The sequence below is a fragment of the Chamaea fasciata genome, unplaced genomic scaffold (genome assembly GCF_029207755.1).
Source record: "Chamaea fasciata isolate MVZ Bird 193981 ecotype frontalis unplaced genomic scaffold, bChaFas1.0.hap1 SCAF_3, whole genome shotgun sequence".
Lineage (NCBI taxonomy): Eukaryota > Metazoa > Chordata > Aves > Passeriformes > Sylviidae > Chamaea > Chamaea fasciata.
The window spans coordinates 12,165,366-12,179,395 of record NW_027094088.1 but is presented as its reverse complement, the minus strand read 5'-3'; positions in this window follow the sequence as shown (position 1 = coordinate 12,179,395).

The window sequence follows — 14,030 nt, the reverse complement described above, 5'->3', positions numbered from 1 at the left end:
TGTGAATCACATCCTTCCAGGAGCAGCAAATTTCCTCCTGGCCCCTTAAACAATGAGGGAAAGTAGGGATTTAGTTTATATCAAAATTTATCCCTGCAACTTGCAGCTTAGTGGGGACAACCTTGGAGGTGAGTCAATCCCTGATTTGCCTTAGGCTATGATGAAAATTTCCATGCAAGCTCGAGGGCTTCCAGCTATCACATGCTCCTCCCTGGAGAGCGCTGCTGGATTTCTCTCTGGAGCATGTCAAGGTTTGTCTTACACAAACCTTTCCTGCAGAAGTTAATGCAGAGTGGGGCTGACTTGGTAATGTTGCTTCTGATCAGATGCTTTGGTAAGCCTTTCCTGAAGGTAAAAGATTAGGTTAGTGAATATTTGAATATGTAAACTGGGAGGTTTTAATTGAGAAACAGTTTTCTCCTGCATTCACATAAATAAGTGAGTTTTACCACATGGGTTCCTATTCATGTACCAATACATTTCCCCCTGGGAAAAGCCAGTACTGGCTTTATGAGGCATGTCCTTTTGCTAAGCAAGCTAATTTTCCTCAATATTTAACTGGGTGGGCTTTTAAATGCAGATGCCCACTTAGAGTTTTCAGCCTCCTCTGTATATTTAAGAAATCTCAAATGAACAAGTGTGTTGTGACATTTCCTACACTCAAAACAAACAGCACACCCACTGAACTAGAACTACGTGAGCTGGCAGAAGAGCTTTTGTTTTGTTTTAAACAAAAAAAGTTTGAAAAAAAACCATGGAGCTTTGAGAGGACAAAAAAAAATCTGCTTATGGATTTACTTCAGCAGAAAATGTGGGAAAATATTTTAAGTGACAAAAACATTTTCACAGTATCATTTCAGCTGCATCAAATGCTGATCATTTCTGAATTGCATTTGTAGTTTAGAATTGTCTTTGAGGAAGGAAGAAAAAAGAACAGAGGAGAAATGAGCTGGGCTGAAAAGCTTTTAAGTAAGCCCTTCCATCTGAGATGAAGCAAAATAAATTCAAGATAAGTTTAATTATTTTGCTCATAATTAGTTTCAGCCACTAAGCTGAATGTCTCTTATTCATACAGGACAGTTTCTTTCTTCAGTTAATTGTAAGAAATAGGTCTGTACACAAGTTAGGGAATTTTTGCTTGCCTTTCAATCTGATGTTCTGTGTAGGTGTGTGTTGGAGTTGGATAGCAAAAGTGAGACACAGAGGTACAGGAATACTAAAAATCAGCTCTAGACAAGGGGACAAATGTCTCCTGTCACCCTCAGGCAGGATGAGCTCTGCGTTGTGTCCGGCTGAGTACAGAGGGGTTTTGGACCGTTTGCTGATGCTGCCCAGCTCTATCTCTGCAAGCTTGGTGGAGCTGCTTGTGGAAGCACTCAGGCTCGCATTCCAAATCCTCCCCAAATGTATCTACGTGTGCCATCCCACATGGGGCCGGTAGTGCCAGAAGGGGGGGAGGGCTGTAATGCAAGGATGTGTTGGATACATATTCAGTGATGTGACACAAAGGGCTCTGACTCCATCAGACTGTCTCTTGAGCCATATCCCAGAAATGCCTAAGAGACTCAGACAGTGGGGGAAAGCAGCAGGAAGAGGCCACACAGTGTGCCAAAGCTACCCTATGGATTAAGATTCTGGGTGCTTCTGCTGCTCCAGGTCTGATAGCTCTTGGTGGACTCAATAAGAATGGGAAGACTGGTGAGGGTAGATCCATGGGATGCAGAATGACACCCCTCAGAAGGTTCTGGGAATGCAGGGAGAGCTTAATGCTAGGCCCAGGAGGTGAAGAAAGGGTTGCCACAGTTCCACTTCTTATTTCATGGGCATCAAGATGAGGAGATTCACAGTGAAAATTATGCAGGGGGATGCAGAGTACAGAGCTCTGTTAAGAGCTGTCCATCTCCTCGTCTCCATATTCACATGTTCCAGAAGAAAGCTTTTCCTAATGGATGCTACCACATGTGGGAATAAACCCTTGGGGTTTCCAGTAAGACTTCCCCAAGTGAGGCCCCCCTCTGAGGAAGGATTTCCCTGTGCAGGTGTATCCCTCAGGTATAATGCCTTTGATCCCACACTTTCTGGCCTCTGCTTTGTCTCTCTCTGATTATTGTTTCCGTCATGTACATATTCCATGTAAGACACATTGGGGGCACAGTGGCAGCAGGATACGTAGGGATCTCAAGAATCTATTAACACTGTAACATTATTTACACTGCAAAACAAAGCATCCATGAAAACATATCCCATGGGATCTAAAGCAAAGATTCATTAGTTCAAGCCAAATAACTCTTCTCCAATCTGCCTGCCAGGGAGAGCACTCTGAATGGCAGCCAAAGAAAACTAAATTTGTCCTGGCCGTGAGGAACCACTGCCCCTCTCAGAGTTTGTCACCAAAAAGGAACAGAGAGACTGGAACTGCTCAAGTCATCAGCACCACCAAAAGTATTAGAAAAGGTCTTGGAAACAGAAATTATCTTTGGTTTTGTATAAAGTACCTGTTGGATCAAATGGGGCTTTAGCATAATGCCAGTCGATTAAGCAGCATGAGTCCTCAGGACACAGGTGATTGCAGCTGGAAATCAATGCAGAGCATGAAATGCTAATGAAAGCAGAATTGTTAGACAGGATTGAATAACTGCTCATAACTGTTTTGCTACAGGGAAGGCATAAAACCTCCCTAGGAAACAGCAATCTGTCCAAAACAAAATTATTTCCCAACTTTCACCAACTAGTAGATATTGTAAGGCTGGGAGCTGTGGATTTCTAACCTTTCCAAAGAGTTATCTAAATTTTCTTTGCTGAAAGTCAGCACTTTCTCCTTAGCCATAAAAGCAGCTCATGAGGGCTTGTCTCCCATTACATTATTGACATTAATAATATCTCCTAATGGCCAGTTTCAAAGGCTTTTGTGATGGGGAGGGGAGAGGGGTAAGGATGAAATTTATAGTTTTTGTAAATTTGTGGCTGTTCTGCTTTGTCTCAGATTGTCCAGTGAGCAAAAAAGCTGAAAGTCTGGCTTGAGCATCTATAAAAAGCTCTCCTAGAGCTGCAGAAAAGAACCAGCTCTGAGCTTTCATGACATTGAGGAGGTGTCTGCAGAAATCAGTCTCACAGGCAGAAACATCTCTGGGTCGTACACCAGAAACACCTGGGTTACGATTCAGCTGTAGGGGGAGCATGCAGGGAGAAGAAATCCAGGCTCCAGGTGTTTTCTCTGAGAGAAAAGCAAAAATCTCTCTTGCAAAGTCCAGTGACATCAAAGACAGGGCTCAGCCTGGGGCTCGAGTGAACAATTCTGGACATCCATCGTGCTAAGGATTAAGTAGTTGGTTGGAGAAGTTAGTTCTTTCCATGGCTCTGGGGGTGACAAAACCAATGCAGGAACTTTATTTCTCCAAAGAAATTAAGAACTTGCTTCTGCCAAAAGAAGCTTGGTATTAGATAATGCAGGTTTTCTTTGACCCAGATATAGACGGAGCAAAGCTGAAGGTGAAAAATGAACTTGGGTGGTGTGGACTGGGCAGGAAGAGCTCTTCCAAGGCTAATTTTGCCCTTTTGGCACCCACCTTTTCTTGCTGTGAGTGTGGTTCTCTGTTCTTCTTCCTTAGAGAAGGAAGCTGCACGAAGATGATGGACATTCACAACGGGCTTGGAACAGCACCTCATGCCAAAAATACCCAAGAAAGGCCAGCTGAACAGCAGCCAGAGTGACAAATTCCTTGGCAAGTGAGGTAATGGGGAGGAAAAGTGTGTGGTAATGCCATTTCTTTTTAAACAATTCTGTCTGTTTTCCAGTCATCTGCTGGGATGGCTGGGGCTGAAGATCCTCAGATATGTGAAAAATATAACAGAAAGAGGGGATAAGTGAGCAGATGGATGGATAGGGGGATAGGCAAAGCCATGCTATTCTCAAACTAGTGCAAGTGTTTTATCCATGGAAACTTGTCCTCAGAGCGCCCCAAAAGCACTAGGTGGGAGCATTATAAATGATCAATATCCAATCCAATATCAAAGAATTTATTTAGCAATTTTCAAAATCTATCTGAGACAGCCACAATAAAATTGGACAACATCGATCGAATGCTGGGTGGACAGAGGAGCAGCAGCAATGGTGCTGTCCAACCTTGTCCATGGATGCTGGTTTTCGGCACACAGATTTTATACAGTTTTTCTGCCCAGAGGCAATGTCTATTGTGAGTCTTTGTCCAGTCCACATATTAATGTATTTCTTTATTTCAGTGTTGGGTTTTGAAAGAATTTCCTGGCGGTATGAAGGGTGTTCCAGGAACCTTGCATTGGGATGCTGATCTGTTCAATATCTGGACTCCCTCCACCTAGATTGATATCAGATGTTGATCAGCCATGAAGTGGAGGTCCACCCTTGATGAATGGGCCATCTCCCGTTCAGCCTTGCCATTTCTGTTGCAAATTCTGCCATTTCACAGTTGCACAATGGGCCTTGGAATTTCAGAGATGCCTTGTGCAGCTTTGGGAATCCAAACTTACGGTGACAATTTTGAGTTTATAACATTGTCATGGGTTTTGTAAAGAGCATATTATTCTATTCCATCTGGGTGGAGCAGAATTGCTTATCTTTGTCCAAATGGGTCAGTGTCCCTTATCAGATGGTGGAGTGCTACTTATCTCTCTTCATTGTTTCACTACTTCCATGGGAATGTCTTCTGCTAATGGACCATTAAGAGCTCATCAATGACATGACACATTACACTGCACTATTGTAAGCTGCTCCACACAGGGAGGAGGAGCCAAACCATCTTAATCTACATAAAAAGCAGCCATAGTCCCACTAGGTATCTAGTTTTCCACCGGATCCCTGGAGGACGACCGGACCCATCTCACCATTACTGGACCCTTTTTCTTCAACGGGACCATCTCTACTCCAACAGAACCACATCTGCCACTCCAGGAGGGCTTACTTTTGGACTTACCAACAGGGTGTCATGTTGTATTTCTGACTCTGTCAGGGTTTTCTAGGATTTCTTGTTTGTTTATTTGTTCGCTTATTCTTCTGTACTCCAACATCTGTATTTTTATATCCCTAGTAAAGAACTACTATACCTATTCCCAAAATCTTTGCCTGACAGCCTTTTAATTGCAAATTTATGGTAATTTGGAAAAGGGGGGGAGGGGCTTACATTTTAAGGGAGACTCCAACCCTCCCTGGCAGATACCTGTCTCTCTAAACCAAGACAAACATACAATATTATTTATACGCCAATTTATTCACGACGTCTACTACAGTTCCCCACCTTTTATTTACACTTTAAATTCATGTTGTGTTTGATACAATTTCTTAGCAAACCATTCTGTTGTACACATTTCACCAAATTTATTTTTTCCCCCAATGGTGCCCTGTAAGTTTTATTTCTTTTTTACCAATCATCTATGGATCTGTCATAATAATTTTATTTCTCATGTGTTACTTCCCAGTATTTTTGATAAGATATATCTTCTACTTTGGTTTTCTCTTTAAACTTCTCCAGAGCTTCAGCTGCTCTACTTTTTCTTTTCTAACTTCATTAACCTAGACGCTTTAGAAAACTGGCCAGTTTTTCCTCCAGCAAGTTCAGGGTCAGTGGGCAGGGCCGCAATTTGTATGCCCTGTACCACGGAGTGAATCAGCTGGATGAGACAAGGGATTAAGCTAGGCAAAAACATGATTCTAGCTACTGAACATAAGATAAAGAATATTACTTTTTTCCACCAGGCACCTTGCCCAAATAGCTGGTCCGACTGTGAGGCTTGAAGTATGGAATTCCATTTTCGGACAGGCTCATGAGCTACTTTTTTAATCTCTGCTGCTAATCTCCTAATTGTCTCCCCATAATCATATATTTCTATACAACATTCTGATTCATTGAATTTTCCACAGATTTTTTTTTCCTCTGCTAGTAAGTAATCTAAGGCAAGTCAGTTCTAGTATACAAACGCCCTCATCTGGGAGTGTCGCTTGGCCAGTAATTCCAAAGCATCTGAAGTGTGCTTGGAAACTATGTCTACTACTGCTTGCAGCCTTATTAATCTGTTCAATAGATAAATGGGGGTTTGATATCCCCAACTTCCATCATTGGCCTAAGTTGCAGGGCTATAATCTATAATTCTCTTGGCAGGCCATTCCACATCTCCTCACTTCTGGCTTCTTCTTGCCATGGGTAGTTCCTTTTTCAAATCTCTTTTCTGTCTGTCTAATGTTTCATACAATGGGGCCTCTAATAAATTGCTCTCTGATCTGGGTAAAGTGAGAAAGAACGGCCTAATCATCCTTAATGTGCAGGATTCTTTCCATTTCTGAGGTAACTCACTGTAGGCCTTCTTCCCACATACCCAGTAGATACCATCAGGGGCTTTCCATTTCACATTCACTTTTTCAGGCTTTTTCCAGTAATCTTGCAGACCTTCCAAAGACTGGTAGGGGTTAGCTTCAGGACTTTTATGCCAGCACAATCTAATAGATTCAAACCATTCACAATTATCTTTTTTTTTTTTACTTCAAAACTCAGCTGGGGGTTCAGGTTGCCAAATTTTTGAATTATTATTTGAATTTACTGTTAGGGTGGATATGCAGGGGGTACAGCCTACTAATTCAGTGAATTCTTTGCCTTCCCTGCTGATACAAAAAGTTTTAATGATTTTTTTATCCAATATGTACCCTTTGGGTCTCTGGATAGTTTTTGAGATCCAGGTATTATCTTATTTTAAAAGCTGTTCTGGAGTTAAGCCCTCACCCTTCCATGGCCATTTCTCCACCAATTTCAATCCCCCACAAATCCAACAATTAGACAGACCCAATTCTGTGGCAATTTCCTGCATCAAATCTATAAACAAGTTCTGATTTGGAGCAGGTAATCCCCAATCCTTATACTGTTTTTCCAACTGCTCATAATGTTCACTCAATGTCTTTAATCTTTCATGTTCAATTCTCTTTCTCTTAGCTTCTGATTCCTGTCTCCTCAATTCTTGGGTTAACATTTGCATTTTACTTTCAGGGTCTAGCCCTTCCTCATTCTTTGAGAAACAAAATGTTTCATCAAATTGTAAGCATGTTCTGTCATCATCACCCCTGAGGAGATCCAGTACTATGGGTTCATTTCCTAAGAGTGTTTTTCCTTCATGTTTTAGGTTCTTACCTACCTAATACATTTTCCCACCCATAGTACACATCTCTAATTTATTCTTGTCATAGCACAGCCCATTGATTTGGTAGTAACCTAAAAAGGTAGATTTCTTCCTTCCACCTACCCACACAGTTCGGTTACATTGGTCACAAACAGGAATAGTTGGTATCTTTCCTGTCTCCCGCTTGTGTATTTCATGAGTTTCAGACTGCCCGTTTTTAGTGATTACCCTCGGGTCATGGCACACCACCCCTTTTTCCAATTCACAAATTTTGTATTGAGTGCCATTGAAGAAACAATACTCCTTTTTCTTACCCTCCTGGCAATTGTAAGGTGCCTGATACTTCAGGATTCTTGTGGCAGTTTGTCTTTTTAGTGCAATTTGCAGGCACTGTTTACATTCTTTTATGGGGGTCAGCCTCTGGGGGTTCTTGGGGTAGAACCCCCCCGCTTGGCTCAGGATTAGGCTCAGGACTACTAGGATTCCCCACTGGGATACTCCTCTGCTTTTCCCTTCACCCATGGGGTAGCAACCAGGGGCGGAGTAGCCCATCTTCTTGGCAGCAGGCATATGCTTCAGGGGTTCTGTTTGTCTGAACCACAAACCTCCTCTTAAAGACACCCCATCGGGACAACCTGATAGTATTGGTGCGGCAGGGTACTTTGTCCTTCGGCACTCAACCGCGAGTACTTCTGCCTCTGCATCCAATTGTCTTTTTATTCCCTTTTAATATATTAAGTACCACTCTGGAGAGTCTAACTCCAGTAAACCCACACGAGTGGCAAGCACTAAAAGATGGCTAGTCTCCTCTTGTTCCTCCTCCAAACACTTAGTACACAGACCTCCTGGTCAGCACGCCCCTTGACAATGAACCACCCAGATCTGTTTACAGTAAACACACTTAAAATGAACAAAGGGAAAGCATTCACAATCTGGTCTTGAACCACTTATCTGATTCCATTCGGTCATTTATGGTGATGCTGTAATCTGATCTTCAAGTCTCCAGGAGACGAGGACACTCTCTACTTTGGGGCAGTGCCTTGAGGCTCAACCTTCTTTACTCATGATGTGTGGGTCTAACCTTTTTCTGCAGTTCTCATTGCTGTATTTGTGGTAAGAAGGACAGTACAAGGACCTTCCCAATAAGGTGTCAGAGTGACTTTCCTCCAGGTTTTAACCAAAACCTCATCTCCAGGATTTGTCTTGTGTATAGCAAACCCCAAGGGGGCGCTCTGAGGAATCAGCCCATGTCTTCATAGGTCCTTCAAATTCCTGTTTATAGCTATTAAATATGGTTGCATCTGGGCGTCCTCTATTTGAGGATGCCCAACTGGCATTCCGTGTTTGTAAGGTATTCCATATAGCATTTCAAATGGTAACAGTCCTGTCACTGAGTGAGGTATAGTTCTTATGTTCAGCAGAGCTAGAGGAAGGCATTTTACCCAAGACATTCTAGTTTCTATCATTAATTTAGATAATTGAGCTTTTAATATTTCATTCTTTCCACCTTTCCTGAACTTTGTGGGTGCTATGGGGTGTGATACTGCCATTGGATTCCTAGGGCTTCTGCAATTTGTTTAATAATTTTGGAAGTGAAATGTGTTCCTTGATCAGAGTCAATGTGATCCACTATCCCATAGCGAGGGATAATTTCTCCCAGTAATACTTTTGACACTGTTTGAGCCATAGCTCTTGCCCTGGGGAAAGCTTCAACCCAGTGGGTTAATTTGTCTACTATTGCCAATAAGAATTTATATCTTCCTACCTTAGGTAAATTGGTGAAATCCACCTGGATCCTTTCAAACGGGCAATAGGCAACTGGACGTCCTCCTAAGGCTGTGTGTCTGGATCTGGCTCGATTCACTTCCTGGCAGATCATACACCCATGCACTTCTTGTTTTACCAATTCATAAATTCCTTTACATCTGAAAAATTTCAAAAGTTGTTTTGCTAGAACTTGCACTCCCCAGTGGGTTTGTTGATGCAATCTTTTCAGAATTTTTCTAGTATAATCCTTTGACACCAATTCTCTTCCCTCACGTAATTTCCATTTCCCTTCCTCTAGCTTCCCTCCTATTTTCTCAAATTCCTCAATTTCCTTCTGAGAAGGGTATGGGGGATATTCTTGAGTCCCCTCTTCCCCAACCTTAGGTACACATACCATGAGCAATGCTGCACTTTTTGCCTCTTTGTCAGCCAAATTGTTTCCCCTCGTCTGAATTTGCATACCTACTTGGTGTCCTTTGACATGGACAATGGAGATCTCCTCTGGTTCCCTGATTGCCTCCAAAATTTGTTTTATTATTTCTCCATGAATTAACCCTCGTCCCCGAGTGTAAATTAAACTTCTTTCTTCCCATATTTTTCTAAAAGTATGTGCAACTTCAAAGGCATACTTTGAATCAGTAAATATGGTTTCTCTTTTTTTCTTTTAATCTTTTAGGTGCCCTCAGCACTGCATATAATTCACAGGCTTGGGCAGACCAATTTGCATTCAGGGTCCTGATTCCACTACCTTATCTGACTTGCCATCTACTATGGCATATCCTGATTTCCTTTTTCCGTCTACTACTCTTGCTGATCCATCAACAAACTATTTTTCCCCTTCTTTTAATTCCTCTTCTTCCAGATCTGACCTCACCTTTGTTTGCAGTTCCACAATCTCCAACACCGGGGAGCCCCAAAGGTCACTTTTCTTGCCTCTTCTACCAACAGAGCAACTGCCACAATGGCCTGCAAGAAAGTGGGCCATCCCCTGCTCAACGGGTCTAGAAGTTTAGAAACATATCCTATACGCTTCTTGACCCCTGCCCAATCCTGGGTTAGAACACCATGGGCAGTGTGATTGCTACAAATAATACATCCACAAATAATTGAAATTCTCTTTTTACATCTGGCAAACTCAACACAGGAGCAGTTATCAAAGCCTCGTTTAATGCTTTAAATTCTAATTCATCTTGTTCTGTCCACTTCACTCTGTCTGTGTTCAGTCTCTCATAGAGAAACTTTACCTTTTCACTATATCCTTCAATCCACTGTCTGCAGTATCCCCAAAGCCCCAGCAATTGTCTAATTTCTCTTTTTGTTCATGGAGGGGGCAGGGCTATAATTCCTGCCACCCTCTCAGGATCCAATTTCTTCTTACCTTTTGATATCCAGTGTCCTAGGTATCTTACTTCTGACTCTGCAAATTGTATTTTGATTTAGAGACCTTCGATCCCCTGTCTCCCACAAAATTCAATGAGATGGTACATTCTCTTACATTTTACTCCTTCAGGCCAGCCACCAGTAAATCATCAATGTATTGCAATAACTTAGTTCCCTCTACCAGCACAAACTGACTTAATAACTTTTCAAGGGCCTGGCCAAATAGGTTAGGAGAGTCTAAAAATTCTTGGGGTAAAGATGTCCATCTGAGTTGCTGTTTTCTATTTGTCTCAGGATCCTCCCATTGAAAGGCAAAATAATCTTGACTTTCCTCAGCCAGAGGACAAGTCCAAAAAGCATCCTTTAGATCTATTACACTGTACCACACATCCTCCGGGGAGACCCTATTTAGAAGGGTATAAGGATTGGCTAGCACTGGAAACTTTGTTTTTGTTCTTTCATTTCGGAGGTCCTGCACCAACCTGTAGATCCCACCCGTTTTTCTGACTGTGTTGGGGGTTGGGTTTGTTCCTTCTTTCTCTGGGGAATTTTTTCCCCACGGGTTGCCAAGGGGACCGGGTGTTGGATACTTGAGAGTGCTTGGCTGAAACAAAGAGATGGACAAAAGGTGGAAGGGGGAGATAACGCAGGTAAAAGACACAGCTTGAGGCAGCTGCGTGCTTTTCTGCTTCCGGCGTTCGGGAGACGCGTGTCGGCCGCTCCTCGAGGATCTCAGCCGCCGCAAAGCACGCCGAGCAGAAGCTGGGCCGCCGCTATTCTGCCTCGCCTTCGAGCTTCTTCGGCGCTGCTCCTCTTGCTGCAGCGTGACCCTGCACCCCCTGCACTGCCGGGACATCCTGCCCCTGCCTGCCGGGACACCCTGCCATCCCAGCTACCAGCCCGGGACTTTTCCACTGTTCCAGCTTGGTGCTCTGAGGATCCTGCAGGGACACCGAAACCAAACTGCCCTGGGTTTTGTGAAACAAAGCCCTCAAGGTTCTTGGTACTGTTGTCGTTTGTCATTAATGCTGTAGTTGTTTGGTGGGGGGGGGAGTTTTTTTTGTGTTTGGTTGCTTTGTATTACATACTAGTAAAGAACTGCTATTCCTATTTCCCAAATCTTTGCCAAAGAGCCTCTGATTGTAATTTTACCTAGCAGATACCTGTCTTCCTAAACCAAGACAGACTGCCAGGATGGGTGTGTTGTGCCTTGACATAGAAGGCTCCAAGGTCCCTTTTTTGATTAAGTCATCTGTTACTTGTTTCAACCCCCTTCTCTCTTCCATGGATATAGGATATTGTTTAATTCTAATTGGTTCTTCAGGTCTTTCTATTTCAATTGAAATTGGTTCAGTTTCCAACTTCCCCACTTCCCCTTGTGAATACCATACCTTTGGATCAATTTTATCCTCAATGTGGGAATACACAAGACAGAGAGTAAGACAGACTTAATTAGCATAGCTAGTCTGATGACTAGGATGCCATGGCAAGGACAAACAGAACTTTGAGCTTATGAGAAGATGGGATTAAACCTGCTTAAGGGAAGAGATTCAGTCAACCCCCTACGATAAAGATGTTGCAAAATGCATAAGTTGCTTGTATGATCTTTTAACCTAATTTTTGTAGTAGAAATTATTAACCTTACTGAAACGGTATATAAGTTCTTGGAAAACCTGAGTAAAATCGAATTCTGATCACCAAATCAGTCTTCCCGTCTCTCCATCAATCGCTGATACCTCATCCTTTGTAGTTAGTTGAGATAAACTTACCACCAATTGTGAGTCTTTTACAGTCAAATTTATTCCTAGAGCTATGATCATATCTCTCCCCAACAAATTGTAATCTACTTCTTCTACTAAGAACAAGTTTCCCAGACAAATTTTATTATCAGACTCTATTTCTACATTTTTTATTAGGGGTACTTTGAATGGATCCCCCTTTGCACCTATGACCAGCATTTTCTCTTGACTCTTAAAACACCCTGGGGGTAGTGTTTGCACTGTACTTTGTTCTGCTCCTGTATCCACTAAAGAGGTTACTGTTTTTCTTTGGAGACCTACTTTTAATTTTACCAAGGGTTCATTAGATGTTCTGGTCCCCAAAATAAAAAGCCCCCGACACCCTTAATCCTCCTGGAAAATGTTTTAATCTCTTATCCTTTTTCTGCAATCTTTCTTCACATGCCCTTTCTTCTTGCAGTAATAACACTCTGGGGGTTTCTTTTTAGATTCCAAGTTCCTATTTGAAGGAACTGATTGTTTTCTCTGCATTGTTTTTACCGTGTCCTGGTAGCGTTCCTGTTTTTGAACTTCTTTTACAGCTGCGACCAGTACCTTAGCCTGTATTTTCTGTTTTTTTTTCATCCCTCCTCATGTATACCTTTTGAGCTTCCCTCAGTAGCTCTTGTAAACTTTTCTCTTGCCAATTATCCATTTTCTCCAGTTTCCTCTTTATGTCCTCCCATGATTTGGCCACAAATTGTGTTTTTAACAACATTTCCCCTATGAGGGAATTAGGATCTGTTCCTGAATATACCTGTAAAGTTTTCCAGAGCCTGTCCGACCATTCTGAATGAGTTTCTTCTTTTCCTTGGCATTCCCCAAACACTCGGCTAATGTTCTGTCCCCTTGGTACTGCCTCCCGTATACCCTGGATCATGATGTTTCTTAGATCTATCATATTTTGCCTACCTTCTTAAGTCTGGGCATTCCATCCTGGACTCTGACTGGGCCATTTCTGGTCTCCAGGTGTTCCCTGGGGGTTATGGCATTCCCAGTCTCGTATCCCTGCCTGTCTGATCATGTCCCTTTCCTCATTATTAAACAAAGACCTTAGGATTGATGTAAGATCCTCAAAAGTGTAAATGCTACTTCCTGGGGAATCATCTAATCTATCTGACACTCCGAATGGATCATCCATTAATTGACCCATTTCTTTCTTAAAAGCTCTCACATCCCCAGTATTAATTGGAACATTCACGAATCCAATAATTCTGGGTGCAGTAGGCACTTCCCTTAAAGGAAAGAGATTGTGCTTATCTTTTTCATTCTCACTCTCATCCTCATTCATTTGCCTTGCCCTGCGCTGAGTCCTGCTTGCTGCTGGAGAACTCACTGGGACTTGCTTTTTTGGCTCCCGTGGGTTGCGGGACCGATGGGGGCAGAAGGAAAAGTGGCGGAGGGGGAATAGGAGTTTGCGCCAAGGGAGGAGATACCTCTGATGGTTGTGAGGGAAACAAAGATGGGGGGTGCGAGGAGGCTTGTGGGAACTGTAGTCCCAGGGTTTGAGAGTGTGATGCCTCTGGAAGTTGGGGAAGCAGTGCCGGGGGTTGTGATGGGACTGCAGGAGGTGTGAGGAGGGGTGCCTAGGCTGAGGGCCCGTCTGGGAGTAGGGGCAGGAGTGAGGGAGGCAGTTGAGAGGCCTCCTGAGAACTCAGGGGAAAGAGGGAAGCGGGAGCTTGAACTGATCAGGTGATCGGAGCCCCTGGCGAGGGACCCTGTGCCAATATGGGCTGATTCATGGATCCTGGGGGTGCAGATGGAGGCACCTGAGCTTGCACAGGTGGCAGCACAGGTATGAGATATGAGGAGGGAGATAATCAAGGGGGTCCCATGCATCACTCTGAGCCGAGGTCCTTTTTTTAGTTTTCATGGCAAACAACCCAATCCTAGATCTTATCCTTAACTTAGCATATTCTTTTTCTTCGTGGTCCTGCGGTTTCTTATTATCCACGTAGTTGCTTAATG